General features: G+C 42.4%; 1 protein-coding gene across 8 annotated transcripts in view; it reads left to right on the plus strand.

Annotated features, from left to right (window-relative positions):
• C1QTNF4 (C1q and TNF related 4) overlaps positions 1-18,065 on the plus strand; it is a 49,063-nt gene that overhangs the window by 21,705 nt on the left and 9,293 nt on the right. The window contains exon 1 of one of the 8 annotated variants that reach the window (XM_063398391.1): positions 6,625-6,754. The exons of the other annotated variants lie outside the window; for them this stretch is intronic. The gene's annotated coding sequence lies outside the window, so the exon portion shown is untranslated. Of the gene's footprint in view, positions 1-6,624; positions 6,755-18,065 lie in introns of those variants that run through there. 8 annotated transcript variants of the gene reach the window in all.

Raw genomic sequence — 18,065 nt, forward strand, 5'->3', positions numbered from 1 at the left:
AGCTCATTGTTTGCAGACAAAGGACCTGGCATAGATGGAAAGACAAAAGTACCTTCTTCTGTCTGTTGAGTTACATATGTATAACTTAACACAGATAGCAGCTGGGTAGGAAATTTTTTGAAGGAAAAATACTTTTTGAGTGATAAACTTGGAGCCATCTTCCATAGCACCTGTCTCAAGAGTGGCAGGGAAGGTTTCCAAATGTAGAAGTTGTCTTCAAAATATATGCTGTTCATTTCTCTTTTTTAAATGAGTTAAGGACACTGCTGCTCTCTGATCACTGATTCTTCTCAGAAACATATATGCAGTAAAAAGCTTGGACTTTGTTATGAAGATCTGGGCTTCAATCAGAGTTGTCTTTAACAGGGAATGAAAATAGGAGGCTGCTATTTTTCAGCACTGTTTGAAATAAAAAATAGTGAAGAAATCATCACTCAAGAAATGAGACTTTATGGCTGTGTTCTGTTGAGTGGGCAGGGTAGTGTAGATGGGTGATTTATTGCAGACACTTCTGTTGTGTCATAATTCACTCAAAATAATGTGACTTATCACACATGCAGACTGGTAGCTTATTTCAACAGACACAGTTAAGTGCTAAATTGAGAACCATGGAAGTGAAAAAGGCTATCTTGAAGAGCTGGGGTGTTTCTATATGATTATTGGCCTGTGCTCACGTTTAGAAAAAGGGGGATTTTACTGACAATTAAGATAGTTGAAGGAACTACCTAAGTACAGCCAGGTTTATATAAGCCCTGTTAAAAAGACCTAACATGGTGTTTCCAGCAGGCTGTGTATGAGCTTGAGGATGCTGATTGACAGATATTTCTTCTACTGCCTTAGGCTGTCCTTGCCCACGACCAATTTCTGACAGATGCCAGGGCAGTAGTTTGTGGAAATGTGCAATGATCAGGACTAGGAACCTCATCCAGGTGATGAATTGCATTTTCTTTTCTTCTTCAACTATTTTTCACACATATCCATTTCCTAATGTGGATTACCACATGGGAGTCTATGTACTCATTCAGAAACATTTAAGAACACAATTGAGGGGCAAGAAAAAAAATGCAGAAGGTTAGAGGTTACTGCTCAACCAGTGTTGTTTACATTTGTTCAGTTATATTCACAGAGGTTCAAGATTTCCAAGCATGTTGTTATTGGTAAAAATAGCTTAGCAACATGTTTATTCTATAATTTCAACTAATAAGGAGAGTTCTTAAATCTCAAGGATCCCTAAAGGAGAACTGATAGTAATAAAAATGTGTCCATTTACAGAATGTGAAAAATGTGGAAACTCAAATGCACATAAAAATGAGGAATACGTTGGAATTCTGAGGATATGCACATTTTCAAATTGAAACCTTGAAGACCTTAGTTACTGAAAAGATTGATCAACCCTGTAAAGATTTTTCTCAGTGTCTTTGACACATATTCTGATTAGTCTCGTGGAGAGAAGATGAGGGTTTAATATTCAGATTTTTAGGAACACAGCTCAGAAATTAAAAGTAATTTTAGCTGTTGTGAGTAAATGCCCACATAATTCAGAATTTAATTCAAAGGACATACAGGAAAACCAGAGATACATACATATAGGTACACACTGTGGAAAGGAAGATTTCAAAATGGCTTTATTATGAGTCTAAATAGAGACTTATATTGTCTTCATTTAGATATGAAAGATAGTTTTGTAAAAAAAATCAGTGAGTTTTAATGGACAAATTTTATTATCACTAAGAAAACTCTGAGCTTAGCTGTCAGTGGATACCATTTTAGTTAAAATATTTATGCATTAAGGAAATAATTGCTTCTCTGTTTCTGCAGCTACCATCTACAAATTTTAGGGTTTTATTTGGGATTCTGAATGGATCCAATTACAATGATATTGTTAAGTTTCCTGCTTGCATATGCTAACTGATCTTCATCTTTAGATGAAGATGGATCAGTATTATTCAATATAGACATTAAAGTCTTGGTTATGATATTCAACTTGTACCCTATTTATCAATTTCCTGTGAAAGGAATAAATTTTCCAGAATATTTGTAAGGAAAAAGGACAAAGACTGTAAGAAAAAGGGGATAGCCTATACCTGTAAAGATGGTTTTCTTCTTTAGTAGTTGGATAGGAACTAACTTCTTGTTAGGCAAACTGTTCTAAAGTTTTAAACCCAATTGTTGTTTGGGTTTCTTTTTGTCTGTTTGCTTGCTTGCTTCCTTGTTTGTTTCTCCTAACTGGGTGAGATAGATTTGATTGTGGTGTCAGGCGATCTCTTGCTGAGTTTGTACAAGACCTATACATGTGTCTGCAGGTGTCCCAGTGGAATTCAGAGTTGTACATCTCTCTGACATATGTCAACTTCTTCAAATATAAGGGAAAATACTTCATTTCTTCCAGGAGAATTTTGACATTCTTTTCATGTTTGGTCATTGTGAAATGCTTGTCAGAAGTTCAAGTTTCATGGAATTATACCTCACCTTCCTTCCCACACAGGTTATGTAAACCCTCAGCATTCTAGTCAGAGAATCATTCTGACAGCCCTGTGTTGTCAGTTATATCAAAATTCTCTTTATCATCAAGAATTGTATTTTATTATTTTTCTTCTCAGGCTCTAGGAGACAAACAAGTGAAATAGTTCTCTAAATATTTCTTTGACACCTTATTGTGTTCCATATACTGAGTTCAAAATATATTTTTCTACGTTCTTCTATTGTGTTTTTTGTGTTCCTGACTGCTTCTCTGGTAGAAAGATCAGCATTTGTTTTGTCAAGTGCATTAAAATTGCAGCATTCTGCCTGGTTATCACTGTGCTGTTTGCTTCACCTGTCCTTTTTCTTCATGGAGTCACCAGCAGCTATTGCTCACCTTCTTGCAAGAACTTCCATCAGATATCTCCCGAAATTTTCTATTACATCTTGCCAGACAAGTTCCTCAGTAGGTGTCTTGCTGGGAGTCTAATATCTATTCAATAAGTTGAGTGTTTACCAGATTTTTTTTACCAATCAGTCACAAAGGTTTCAGCCTTTCTTCATTTTCCTGGTGCTATTTTCTCTGTGGCCCCTGCCAGTGATTCCCAATGTAGTCTTTCAAGAAATATTAATCAGCTCTCACTATATGCAGAATTGCACTTCAATCACGTGAACATAACTTACACTGCATTTCTGCTGGCATGCACCACATGCATCCAGCATCTCTCGCAATTGGCAAGAAAAGGAAAACACATGCAAGGAAAGCACATCCAGCACTGATCACAGCTGTTGTTCCCTCCTCATTCATGCACTCTAAGATGTGATCATGGCTGCCCTCTGATCTACCTTTCTAGATTGAGATACTCCAAATTTCAACACAAAATTTGTCTACACTTGTTTTTCTGCCATTACAACACTCTCCAGACACCTGATATGATCAATGACCCTCAAGGCTCAAGCTTTAAATTCTTCTAAGGGAAATGGTACACATACCTCTCTTAAGGAGGCTATTCAGAATCATAGAAACCCAGACCATGAAAAGAAACAAACTAAAACAAAGCTCACCAAATCTCTCCATTTCCAAGAACAGTATTTGCAGATGGGGTCTCAAAAAATCATTTTAGTTATTCACCCATGATAGTCATTAATGATGTATTCTGCTGTTGAGAGACGTCACTGTAAGTCAAGTGATAACATCTGCCAAGAGCTGATCATTCCATTTCCAGGTTTGTAATAAATAAGTAAACAGTAGCAGCCTAATGCAGGATTTTTGACACATGGACCACAGAGGTTTATTTCTTTTAGCCTTACACTGTCCCACTATAGGTTGGTTTATGTATTGGTGAGTCTATATATTCTTCAGGTATTCTTCTTAATCCTTAGGCTTGTTTGAATCACCATTTACTTTGACATTTTTTATCATTATAGTGATACAATAAACATCAAGGCTTAAAAATATGGCACATATTTTTTGAACAAGGGTACAAGCAACAGTAATACGGCAGGTAGTAAGGAATATGCATACCTCAGGACCAGAAGGTCTGTCCTCCAACACAGTCAAATCAAAGGTGGCCCATCCCTTCTCTCTCAACAGGAAGGTGGCAGTAAAGACATCCAGAATGAGAAAATAAAGATGATGGGCAGCAGCGTTGCCTAAGAATTAGGGAGGATGAAAAACGCAAAACTGAGGTCATAGTTATGCCATGATATCCTGACTCCCAGGAGTAAAATAGCTTGTCAGTACTGAGGTTTGTTGTGCCTGATCAAGACAAACCTAAGAGGCATCCCAAGGACTCAGGAGTGACTGTCCCCTGTCTGTGTCACACACACACACAGAGTCCTGAGCAGACCACACACTCACACATCTTGGTGCTTGTGACTATGAGTGAATGTGTGCAATAGGAGTGAATGGGTGCAAGTGACCAAAATCAGTTTCATTTAAAATAAATATAAGCATCCTCTTCCACAGTCTTGAACTTTATAACACTGATTCTTATACTTCAAATATACTTCATTTATTAATGAGTTATGCCATGAGAATTTTCAGAATACTAACACCAAAAAAAAGCATTCCAGTGCACCCATGGGGCTTCATGTCCTTGTGGGAAGGACTATCACCTGCAGTGAAGGCAACAGTATGAGGTGGGAGTAAAAGGTCTTTTTCCACTCTCCATTTTTGGGAAGTCTTCCTTTCCCCCCACAAAACCTTCTCCAGCCTCTTTCCTGGGAACCCAAAGATAAGGCTACTCTGCTCAGTTTTAGCACTTCCCCAAGGGGACGCAGTAAATCCACCAGCTGCTACTGGGTGGAAGCACAGTTGTCTTTGCAGCCCTCTGCCTTTCCTCCGCTGGGGCACAGGAGGCATGTACTAGCATTGGCCCATGGAGAAAGAAAAACTGTCTGGCAGAGGCAGAACAGAGCACTGCTCATCTGGACTGCACAGGACAATGCAAAATACACATCTATTTTATAATACTGTAGTATCTTAGTACTCGATCACTGAGACCCCAGTGGCAACATAGAGATTTAGAAGGATAGTTTATCATGCTGTTGATAATTACTCATCACTGCTATCATTGCTAGATGATTAAAAGGAACAGATTTGTCTAGTTTATATCCAAGATGAGCATTCTCATATCCTGGGAGTCAGTGGTCCATTCATCCCTCCAGAAGCAGTGAATTGAGTGTTGAGTAATCTGTCCTTTGAAATGTGTAAAGAAGCTGTTAAGAGAGCACAAAATATGTTTAGCCAGCAGTACCAGCTGGATGTGAGCCCATCCAGGATATACTCTGCTCAGCTGACAGACCCACATGAGGGTTAGTCTCTAACTCTCTCATGTTTCATTCTGCCTGTCATCAACACCTTTGTTTTCCTCTGTAGGAGGGAGGGAAAAGATACAACACAGGGACAATGCAGTGCCTGGTGAGTACAGAGTTAGGGAGGATTTGCAGGGTGACAGGTATTTAATATATGCACACCATGTTAGACAAGATATGGAACATTAGGAAGTTCTTGTTATGCCATAAATTGCATCCTCGCACCAAAGAGTAAATTACTTTATGGTCATCCCATCTGTCAGTCCTCTTCCTCTCAGAAGAAAACTTTTTAGTTTGGGTTTTTGTTGTTTTTTTTTTCCCTTTCTGTCTACTGTAAGAATCAGCCTTGTGACTGGTACACGTCTTTTGTGAAAACTGATTCAAATGTGTCTGCTGCTGCAACAGGAGAAAGTCCTGGTGTCTGCCACAAGAGGGTAAGTGGAGATGGAGCTTGGATGGCAGAGCCGGAACATTTCTTAATCATCCACATCTTTAAATCTTCTGTTTGGAAGTCAGCATTAGATTTTACAGGGTTAATAATAAACACACTTTACAAAACCCCAAATTTGCTCTTCAGCTCAGATCAGGAATGTGAAAAGCCTACTATTTTGCTGTCAGCAAAAATCAATGCCAGCCTTCAAAGGAACAAGTAGTAGCCTCGTTGTTGTTAGGTGATGATCTAAGGCAAACCAAGCTTTCTAGAGAGAGATACAAGCTTTTGATAAACCAGATAACACAGTTAGTCTACAGACATGCTTTGGGACTCACAAATCCCCAGAGCAGAAGATCAGACATGAACATGATCTTGGGCAGCCAAAAGCCTGTCGCTTACTGCAGTCACCTCCTTTGGTCTAGCTAAGGCTGTTTGCTCTCCCTCACCGGCCTGACCGAGTTCGTGCCCCCCGTCCCGGGCGGCTCGGCCCGGGACTGGAGGGCGCTGCGCTGCCGCCCCGGCGCTCCGGGCGCTCCCGCACCGCTGCCCTGTGCCCCGGGCGGGGACGGGCGCCGGGAGCTCGCCCGCCTCGCTCAGCCGCCGCTGTGCTGAGCGAGGGGCATCATCCCGTAGCGTCCCCAGCGCCCTCTCCTCCCGGGAAGGCAGCGGGGAGCCCGGCCCGGCCGTCTCACAGCGCCGCATCGCCCGGTCACCCCTGTCCTTGTGGGCGCCCGCACGCCGCCCCGGCCCGCAGCGCCCGCGGCCGCCGGCGCCTCCCGGAGGCCGCCGGGGCTGCGGCGCTGACAGGGGCTCCAAGCCCCTCGCCCCGCCGCCCCCTCCCCTTCCCCGCTCCCGCCCGCCCCCGGGCCCTCCTCCCGTCACTGATTCGGCGCCGGAGCCCCGGGTGCCCGAGGCCCCCTCCCAGCCCCGGCCCCCGCCGCCGCCGCGGCTCCCGAGCTGTCAGTGCGCAGGCAGCGCCCGGCCCCGCTCCGCACCGCGCTCCGCACCGCGCTCCGAGCCCGCCGCCGCCGCGGGGCGCAGCAGGTACCGTGCCGGGGGAGCCGCCGGGGCCGCGCTGCACCTGCAGGGCCGGGCACGGGGACGGGAACCCCCGCTCGGACGGGGGCGATGGGCGCGGGGCCGCGAGCGGGCCTGGCCCCGGCGGCCCCTGAGGGGTGGCCGCCGGTGCGGAGCGGAGGGGCCGTCGGGGCTCTGGCGGCGGCCGCCGCGGTCCTGCAGGAGGGGGCTGCGCTCGGGGCATCCGCGGTGTCCCAGCCCGTGGCCCTCGGAGCGGCGGGCAGGGCGTGGGCGGCCGCCCGGGCGGGCTGCGCTCCCTCCGCTCCCAGCGAGCGGCTGGACAATAGCGGGAAATGCCCGAGTTACCCTCCCTCACGCCTATCATTCCCAATATTAAATGGCTGCAGAGTTTGTGTGGGAAAGGGGATAAAATTTTGGCCCCACTTGACATGGAGACAAGGTAGGAAAACCTCCCAGGGACTCGCCATGGTGAAGAACATCCTGGCAAATTCTCAGAGGGACAGTTTCTCAGGTCGGAAATAGCATTCATCTTGCATGGATTTCTGGTTTCTCGGTGGAACAAAGTCCCGAGGGTTTTTCCAAGAGTAGCATATGCAACTGATTCTGTAATGTACGGTTTTCTGTTAGATAATATGATTTAATCCTCTGTGTATTTGGCCATCCCACTGTCATCTCCTGAACCCCCTCTGTAAAAGCTCCCAGAGAAGTAGGTCAGTATCTCCAGACGATGTTTCTATTAGACACTGGTGAGTTTCTGCACTGCCGGCTGACTAGAAGGCAGCATCGTGACCCTTCCGTTTATGCACATACTGAATGAGCCGAGCTTCAATTATTCATTCTGATGCTATTGCAACCTTCTGCAGTTTCTCTTCTCCAGGGACATGATGTGTAACAAGAGTTTGAAACACTTTACCAGTGAGGCTGCAATCCTATCTTGGCATATGGCAGCTGTTCGCTTGTCTAGCCATTTTTAAGGGTTAATTTGTAGCACTAAGAGATATGTCAAGGAAGAATGAGGATTCCCAATGGAGTAGCATTACCCTGTGCATTCCTTCTGTTTCCCTCTAAAAAGCTATAATTCAAAGTGCTGAATGGCTCATGGACTAGGCTCTGCAGATGAGTTTTGTATTTTCCATCTGAAGGAAGCAATGCCTTCAGAGGGCATTTGGTTACCATAATGGAGAACTCATAGCTTTGATATAAAATTGGTTTAAATCTGATCATTTATTAGTGTTATAGACATTTGCTGTTTTGTAGGTGAAGAAACAGATGCAGAAGTAAAATGCATTGGAACCAGAGATTTGGCGCCAAAACTCAGAACCCTTTTTGTTGTTATTTATGTTTTAGTTGTGTTGTTGCTATTTGTATTTTACTTGTATAATCATCTATCCATTGTGCTGTGCTCTTCATTCATAAACTGGGAACCATTCATATTTTCCAAGTACAGAAGGCTGTCTGGGCCCACAATGGCAGCGGCTATACTTGTGAAAAAAACAGAGTAACTATTCTGTGACCTGTAGTCATGTACTGTGTGGTAGCTTCTATAGTCTCCATTTTAATAAAAGGTGTATTTTGGAAGAGCAGCAAGGCTGCCTGTTCATCACCAGCTCTGGGAAGACTTACTCTTGTATAAAATAGTGACCTAGATGAACACAGGCATACAGAGAAAAATGATATGTCAAAGGTGTAAACAGTCAAGATAGTTTGAACCTTCTGTGCAGAGCACCCTGTAATATGAAGACCAAAAGAAAAAGAGGCCAGTGCTAGCAGAAAGTGGACAGGCAGTGAGCCTTTGAGTGATCACTGTCATTGTGCTAGAATTTCACCCATTCTTATGGTTAGTCATAGGCAGAAAGCAATGAAATGAACTGGTACTGGTAGTGACAGTAGATTTCCAAGGAGGTGAGTACCTCTGAGAGTATAGTATTTTCAGCTGAGAAACATCTGCCTCCAAGAGCTACTCATCTCTGCATTGACTTTTAGGCAAAAGAATAGAGAAAAAATAGCGTTTAAAATTGCTATAGTCGTACAGATGCTGAAGCCTAGGGCTGAGGTCAGATGTTAGGATTTGGTGGGTTTTACTCCTGAACTCTTCCATGCAGTCATCTTTTTAAGTCACCAAAGTATGAAGCATGAATGCTACTGCAAGGTGCACAGTTAAGGAAAATGATGGTCCACCGAATTACAGTTTACTGACTAGTCTGTAGGGATGAGGTTCTTTGTACTGTCTTGGAAGACACATTAAGACTTGGAAATTTCATAGTTCATCTTACAATATTTGAAATACTGTCTCTGATTTTCACCCAGTAGAAATTAAAAGCCTCTTACTTCTCGTTTGGCACTCAGAAATTTAGTGTAGATCCTGTTGGCCAACCAATCCAAGCCAAAGTAAAGTCAGGACTTCTTTGTTTTTCCTTTCAGCTTTTCTGTACCTTTTGCTTTGACCCTCTCCTAGATAAAGCAATTTGTGTGATGTTCAAATGAGATAAGCCAGTACTACAAAACTGCTGGGCTGCTGGTGCTCTGTGAATACCAAGTCTACCCCTGAGTTCTTTCTTGTCCCTGTAAAGCTTCTCTCTAGTTGCATGCTTCCTCCAGACAGGTTAGAGAACAAAGGAGGAATTCCTGCTGCATCTAATCAAAGGTCTGAGGTTTCCAGCAGAGGAAACACTGCCAGAATCAGATGATCACAGAGCAAGCAGTAAGTTACTCCTCCAGGGGCTAATAATTGATTACTAGGGCCCCATTGGGAAATGGGGAACATTTATAATTTCCCTCTCTTTACCCTCCTGCTGGTTAATTTGCAGCACACATGTTTTCTGCTGTGCCAGGGCCTCAGTCACAGTGCCAGGAAAACTGTCCATGTTGGGTTAAGGAATCTGGGGGCACAGTAGTAATGACTGCTGGGATAAGAGTCAGGGCTAGATGAGAGAGTTAAGCCTCTGTTGTCAGGAGGAATACCAGATCATCTTTATTGCAATGTACACAAAGGCTTACTGTCTGCGATGTGCCTGCCTGTGAACAGGGCTGGCGCTTCAGCTCCAAGCAAAAGATCCTGCAGTCACTGGTCTAGAGCAGATGCCAAGGAGATGTTCAGTCCATTGAAATCAGCCAGCTGCCTTGGTGCTGCCCTTGGAGCCCATGCTGCTGTTGTAACTACAGCGAATGTAATGGATCAGGACATTTCTATCATATCCCTACATCTGTGAAGAGAAATGGTCACATCTTTCCCAATTATTTTGTCAGTATTCCAGCAAGTTCTAACAGAATTGGCTTTTGTTCAGCTTACATACTAAAGGCTATTTGTAGAATAAGTGTGAGATTTAATTTGGGGCTTGGGTTTTTTTAATATAAAAATTGAGATTCTGGACTATGGTTGCACATTAATAGCAAATATTTGTTTTGCTATAAACAAAACTCACCCTGTTGAAAAGGTGAGGCATGGGGCATAGCAGGTGAAGGAGCCTATAAACTGGGTAAACATGATTATCTGAACAGGCAGATCTTCTTCAACTAGTACCAGAAGATTCAGAGCTCATATGCTTTTAGTATGTGCCAGTCCTTCAGAGAGGCCATAAGTTGTTTGACACTGACACAGCAGCTGCATTGGGATGTCCTGGATCTGCTTTTATTCAGTGTTTTCTTAGAGGACCTGAATGGTAATATGAGGAGTGGGTATATCACATTTTCAAGGGACATGAAACTGTGACAGCTGAAATATGCTGGAGGAAAATACTAGAATTCAAAATTTTTCCAATAAACTGGAAGACCTTCTAGGAAAAGAGTGAAATGAAACTCAGTAGGGATAAATACAAGGTACTACAATACGGCAGAAATTACCAACCAGATAAGCACAAGCCAGAAGTAAATGACTAGGTTGCAACTCCACAGAAAAGAATCTGTTATGATAGATCACAAGCTGAACATGAGTCAATGTCATGCTGTTGCAAATAAAGGCAAACATCTTGCTCGGATATATAAAAGACATGGAAGCTTGGAAGACATGAAGCAATCCTTTTGCACTGAGGCCAAAGCCTCAGCTTGGCTTAGCTGTGCTAAGCTTTGGTTGTTGCACTTTGAGACAGGTGCAATTCAATCAGAGGGAGTCCAGAGGAGGGCAGCAGGATTCATCAAAGGTCAGAAAAATGTGACCTGCAAGATGATTTGAAATGACTGTAATTCTTAGACCAGAAATTTGACAGGAGAATATAACATTCTTCAGATAAAAAATAGAGGAAGGAATGATCTTTTCTTTGGGCTCATAGTGGATGGAGAAGAAAGCAAGAAGCATCAGAAAGGATGATTATTTAAAACTACAAAAATAATTTTCTAGGGCCTAGGATAATAAAAACAGTTGAATATTTGATATAGGGAGGTTCTGAAGACATATTAAGAACAGGTTAGACAATTATCTGTGAAGAATCCAATAAGTCCAGTGATCCTATATGGGGAAAACACCTTGGATTGTTTAATGCCTTAAGGTCTCCTCTAGATGATTCTTCTATCATTTTATGAAGGTGATCATTTCATATGAATGAAACAAAAGAAGTCTGCTGGATATGTTCTGATGTTTGTCTGATATCCAGGGGTAGCAAAGCACCACAGACCAGCTCTTTCTGAAAAGAGCCTGAAAGAAGAGTAAGAGCTTACTAGAAGACAATTAGAAGAGGTCTCTCTTTTTGGAAGAAAAGGAAAGGAATGGGACATTCTCATTTCCTGGGAGCAGATGCTTGATTGAGTCTATGAATGCTGAAAACAATGCTATGGAAGAAGAAAAATTAATCAAAATTAGCAGTTAGTAAAATTATCTGAACTGAAAATACAAACTCTTCTAGTATTTTATTCCTTGAATGAAAGGGTATAATCCAAAAAGGGTTTTTAGAGGTAAAATGAAATAAAATAATAGAATTCAGAATAGGAATAAAATAAATCATAGTCCTGTGATTCATATTTTTAGGCATTTATCCAGGGAGAGAAAATCTAGGTCCTGTAGTATTCATGGTTTAACATATATTGTTTAATATAAATGGAACAGAGAGTCCCCTGTGCATGGTGAAAACCCCTGGATCTCTGTGAGGAGACAGATAGAAGGAAAAAAGAGAGCAATGATCAACACTTTCGGATGCTGAAGTGGTGAGCTGCACATAAGATCCTGAATAGAACACATTCTGAGTCCAACCAAATAATTTTTTAATCCTCTAAAGGGAGAGGGATTTTTCTCTCTCCTCAGGCTTTAGACCTTTTCACTCAGAAAAAAAGCAAAGCTCTTAAAGAAGTTAGAGACACACTGGGAGGAGTGGAAGTGTTTTTATACCAAGCAGGCAACAGGGAATTTTTTCTGTGAAAGCAGGTACCCTCTAGGACTGAAAGGCTGCAAAACAACTGCTGGAAAGAATCTGTGTTGAATGAACAAGACAAGGAGAAAATGAAGACTTCAGCTGCACTTTTTAGTAGCCTGTTTTCACGGGGCTGTTGCTCAGTGAACGAGTAGCATAATATTCTCTCGTAATTTAAACACTCTTACACTGGAATTATCCATAAACTGATGGCAATCCTCATTTTTTATTTACTCTGGGACACGTGAGCACAAACTGTGACACTGTATAAGCAGTGATGGATTTCCCCCCTCCCCCCATCTTCCATCACTGCTGGAACACCTTGGGAAAAATAATTATGTGCTTAGAAAGCCAGCCACTTGATGGCCCAGATATTTCAAAGTGAATTCACATCCCTTCCACCCAAGGACTGAGTGGTGCTTGACATCAGCTGGTACCACTTTGCCTGAGTTTATTTCATCATTCCTCTTGCCATCCTTGCTTTTACTGTCTTTATTTCTCAGATGAGTTTATGAAACAGTCTTTATTTGGGAGAGACCAAGGGCATCCAAAAGAAGGCTTACTGTGATCCAGTGCTAAAGGAAATTTAGCTTTGGAACAAGGTGGTTCTGGAAGGCGATAAAGCAAATATAGCTAATGTAAAAAAATCCTATTTTTACTATTAGGAGGAGACAACAAGGTGAGGGGGTTATTCTCCAGGAAACTTGTGAGGAAATCTGAGACAGGCTGTGCAGAAAAACACTGAACATGCTGGAGGGGGTTCTACAGATGGTAAATGTTTCTCCTGGTGGAAAATGTTGGTAATTATCTTGAAAAGGAGAGGTGTTAGACAGAAGTAGCTACAAGGAAGGTAGGGAACTGGAAGAATTTGAATAGAGGAAGCACTGTCTTGAAATATGAACTGAATATGAATGTTTGGGTTTAGGGTGCATGACTGGAATTTCCCACTGTGGCTGTGAGAAAATTGTGTAGGCTCTTGCAAATGGCCCTCCTTTCAGTATGAGCTGTGTATTTAATGCAAAGGAATGCTATCCAAGCCTGCTTTAAATGAAGCATCTGCATAGCAGGGTTCAGAGCAGCCATGTCCTTCATGTTTTGTATATCATGTCCAACTAGAGTCTAAAAGTCAAGTAAAACCTGCCAATGCATTGCTGCAGTTGTTATTTCAGTATTTTAACAAGATTCTTTTCCTATAAGCAAAATCAGAGGCATCAGCTCCAACCTGTCAAGGGCAGTTTTGCCTGGGAGGAAAGTGGCTGGTCCCGGGAATCGGTGAGCACTTGACAGGCACTGAGCGCTCCTCCCTGGGAAAGAGGAGCTGAGGAGAGAGCAGCAGTGCCCGGCAGCGCCTTTGCCTGGCAGTGCCAAAGCCCTCTACCAGCGCTCCCAGCGCAGATGGAGTTCTACAGAAATGGTCACACCAGCGCTTCCGCTGCCATTAGGGGGGGACTGACATTTTTTAAATACTGAAAGCAATATAAAGCTAGAAAGCAGCTATTGGCAAAGCCTTGTAAAGGTGTGTATTGAGGGCATTGTTCAGGAATGCTTCTCTCTGTCCCTCCATCCAGGGCCTCAGATTCTGCCTCGTAGGCGGCAGCACCTCTGTGCCAGATTGACACAGAAAAATCCAGGTTCAAAAACTTGTGAAGTGAAAACTTGATTTATGCAGGGTGTTGGGGAGGAACTTCACAGTTCCCTGTTGAAAAAGATGACAAGCTGGTTAAATCAATGGACCAAAATATACTCAATGTTTTAAAAGTGGAAGAAAAAACTGTGGTTTTCCTGAAGATATCAAATATCAAATCACAGCCTTGGGTTGCCTCATTTGCAACAGCTATAGCCTTCTGAGAAATAATTGCTAGTAAAATGACTAAAAAATCAAAAGAGCTCAGGTTCTTCAGCTGTCTATAGATCTTCCTCAGAGAGGTCTGGTCACAAGGGATTTGGCAGGTAAGACCACTGAAAATGGGGAACTACACATTGCTGGTTGTGAAGTGTTATTAACCCTGTTGATTTACTTTGCTGCTTTTAATTGCGTATCTGTAGACATAAAAGAAAGAGTGCTCATGGGGCAAGTATTGGACAAACCTGATTCATTAAAAGCAATTGATATTGAAGGTCACTATATGTATGGAAGAATATCAATGTTCGTCAAGAACTTCTGTCCAGGGGAAGTCTCTATCTCAAGGTATCTCAACTGTGTGGTGACAAAAATGAGGGTAGTCCCAGGCAGGGATTATTCTTCCAATGATTATTTCTTGATCTGTCTACCAATTCACTGGGTACAAAAGCAACAGGAATATCATGGATAATAGGAAGAAATTCTTTCTTGTGAGGGTGATGAAGCACTGGAACGGGTTGCCCAGCAAGGTTGTGAGTGCCCATCCTTGGAAGTGCTCAAGGCCAGATTGGATGGGACTCTGAGCAACCTGGTCTAATGGAAGGTGTCCCTGATGGGCAGAGGGTTGGAACCAGGTGATCTTCAAGGTCTTCTCCAATCCATATCACTCTATTATTCTGTGATCCAGTTGGACAGTTGGAGAACAGGACCAGAAAAAAGACTTACTAGCATATGTGGACTTTGACTGACACCCCTTTTTCCCCAGACAGAGTTTTCATTCTAGAATAATCCACTGACCTCTGCTGCGTGCATGATGCTTGGTCTCTGGTTCCAGGTCTGTGTCCTGACCCAGCAGGAGGAGGGGCAGAAATGAACGTGCCAGAGCAGAGATATAAGATACATGGCTCTTAATGCCTTTTATCACCTTCTTCACTAAACTAGAGCTCAGTGAATTTCCAAATTGAGATGTTGCCGCATGTTGACAGTGCAGACCAGCACTGCAGTGCAATTCAGTGTTTTCTGAGTTTCTTCACAGTAATGAAACAGCAGGGAATGAAAAGAAATGAATGTGGGTTTTGGCTGAGTGTGATGGCAGATGTTAAAAGACAGCATGTTTTCCTGACTTACCTGTCAAGACACGCTAAAAAACTCGCAAGGAAGGCAGCATTCCTGTAGGAAAATGCCCCAGTACATGGAGAGTTTTTCAGATAGATTTGCAAAGCCTACTGTCAGAAAACAGTAGTCAGTAGCATGTGATGTTTTCTCAAAGTGTATTGTAGTGTAGCCTTTGATGGTAAAATGACCAAAGCAATGTTTCCACTGGTAAAACATAGCGTTAGAAGTTGATTTATCAAACAAAGTGAAATTAATCTCATCCTTTCTGAAAGTTTTCTATTAACTGCAGGTAGTCAGGATGGAGACCAGACTTACTCAACTTGTGAAAATTTTTGGATTGCTAAATTAGCTCATAGCAGACAGTGAGTTCAGACATAACGATGAAACAAAAATGTTTTTTGTTGTCATGGTGTGTAATCCCATCTGGCACTCAGCTATCCATTTGTTCCCATGGGGGACCACTGCTGGACTCCACAGGTTTATCCTAACCTGAGATTTGATGATTAACCAGAAAGAACCAGCATATTCCCTCTAGCTTTTACTCAGGTGGGTGATGTGGCAGGCCTTGGAGAAATGACTGGAGGGCAGCATTCCAGTGAGTGGGGGAAGGGTTTGAAAACAACTTCTGCAGGTGCAGAGTTCCAGGAAAAAATTATTATTATTTGCCCATTGAAGTGAGAAAGAGAGAGAAGATGTGGCTATGCAGCTACAAAAGAAAACAGAAAAGAAAAATCTAAAACTTGTTCTTTGTTTTATTAGGACCTTACCTTGCAGTTAAATCAAAATTGTATTATTGACTGATACAAAGTGCAGGAGCACAAACTCGCAGGAGGAAAATTGAGGACATAAAAGCAGTACAGAAAGGACAATGAACAAGCCTTGAGAGCACACCACAGGTTCCAGTATCTCTTGTAACATCATCACAATTTCCAGGGCAACAGTCTTCAACAGGAAGGTGTAACACAAAAGTTGCAATTCCTGTAATGTATAGACAGTCAAAATTGCTTTCCTATTTGCTACATCTTTGTGGGGCTCAGGTTTCACAGGCTCCTATTAGTTCCTGGACGAATAAACCTACTATTAACAGTTGTTCTCATTCTTAGTGAGGAAATGAGAGAAGAGTCTTAAAGAATCACTGCAAGATTTTGCCCAACTGATGGTGCCATAGCATGCTGCTGGATGAATGGAAATGTGAATGAACGTGGAAGGCAACAGGGAACAGAAAGGAAAGCCCGTACAGCCTGTGTTTAACTGAAATATTTACTCTCATCTTGATGACCTTTACTTTAATGTCTCTAAGTATTTGTTACAACTAAGGATTAAAAGAAAATTGACAAATACAGCATCAACTCTGGGATTAACCCAGAAACCTCATCTACTGGTGAGCATGATTGGAGGATAAAAATAAAAATTTAGCTGCACTGAAGCAAACTATTGCTTAGCTCCATAGAGGAAAGTATGGTTCAAAAAAAGTCAAATATCTGCCCATACTGTAGATATATTTACTTATAGTAAACACCTACTGATGGTCTCTGAACTTGCTGGATTTTCCTTTGTTAGCAGAGGGAGTGGAGATTTTCCTGAGAGCTAAACTTTACTTCACTGGAAGAAAGTAGTTTAGAAAAACTGCCAGAAAAAGCTATGATGTGTAACAGTAAAACAGAAAGAATAAAGGGGTTAGAATTTGAGTTGATTCCAGTATCATTCTGCCTACTTAGTGTTTCCACTTTATCACTTACAGCTCAGTTTACCCAACTGAGTTTAAAGCAGAGAATTTTTTTATTCATGTCCCTAAGGATTTGAACTATCCTGCCACTTCAGGAATGCCCTAATAAGCCTGTGATCAGTGGGGCTGTCCAAACAGTTTGTCTTTCTGTATGAACCCTCTAAAGTCCCCATACCTCATATGTTATTGGGAAAAATTATTTCTCCTTTTCCTGTAAAAATTCTTACTAAAAGAAAAATTTGGAGTAGTCTGGGATGCTGAACTTATCTGCATTTCCCTTAGGTTCCCAGTTTTTTTCTCCAACCAAGAAAAGTCTTTTGTAAACACTTCTAAATTTTCTTCCTCATTGCCTCTTAAGAGTCTCTCATTTGTATAGTCATTGCCTTCCTCTTCACCTTCTCCTTTAGCACTGCTGTGGTACTGACTGGTCTTGCTTGTTCATTTCAGGTCTGTCACATGGTGAAACAAAACCATTTTATTTCATAGAATCATAGAATCATGTAATGGTTTGGGTTGGAACAGACCTTAGAGATCATTTAGTTCCAACCCCCCGTCATGGGCAGGGACACCTTCCACTAGACCAGGTTGCTCCAAGTCCCATCCAGCCCAGACTTGAACACTTCCAGGGATGGGGCATCCACAACTCTCTGGGCAACCTGTGCCAGTGCTTCACCACCCTCACAGGAAAGATGTTTTTCTCAATATCTAATCTGAACCTACTCTCTTTCAGTTTAAAGCCATTCCCCCTTGTCCTATCACTATGTGCCCTTGTGACAAATCTGTCTTCTGCTTTCTCACAGCCCTTTAGGTATTGGAAAGCTGCAATAAGGTCACCCTGGGGCCTTCCCTAAACTGAACAAATCCAACTCTTTCAGCCAGTCTTCATAGAAGAGGTGCTCCAGCCCTCTGGTTATCTTTGTAGCCCTCCTCTGGACTCACACACACATCTTTAATATCAACATCCATGATATTAAGTTTAAGTATCTTAAGCCAGGTGAGAAGTTTAAAATAAAAACCCTGTGAATAAGTCTTGTTCATTTTTAAAGAATATTTTCACATTGGAATAGCCTGAATTGCACTGCTTGTACTCAGCATTCTTTCTTATAAAGTGTCTGTCACCCCAGTAGGTCTGTTGCTGGTAGAGTCTCTCTGGCAGTGTTCTTTTCTTCATATGGTTTTTTCTTCACAGGCAGAAAAACCCAGGGCTTTTGTGGGAAAGTCCTCCTGCTACATGGCTTCTAGCCCATCTACCTGGACCAAGGAAATTGTCCTCTACTCCATCCTCTGCATTCTATGAAT

The sequence above is a fragment of the Prinia subflava genome, chromosome 5, assembly GCF_021018805.1.
Source record: "Prinia subflava isolate CZ2003 ecotype Zambia chromosome 5, Cam_Psub_1.2, whole genome shotgun sequence".
Classification (NCBI taxonomy): domain Eukaryota; kingdom Metazoa; phylum Chordata; class Aves; order Passeriformes; family Cisticolidae; genus Prinia; species Prinia subflava.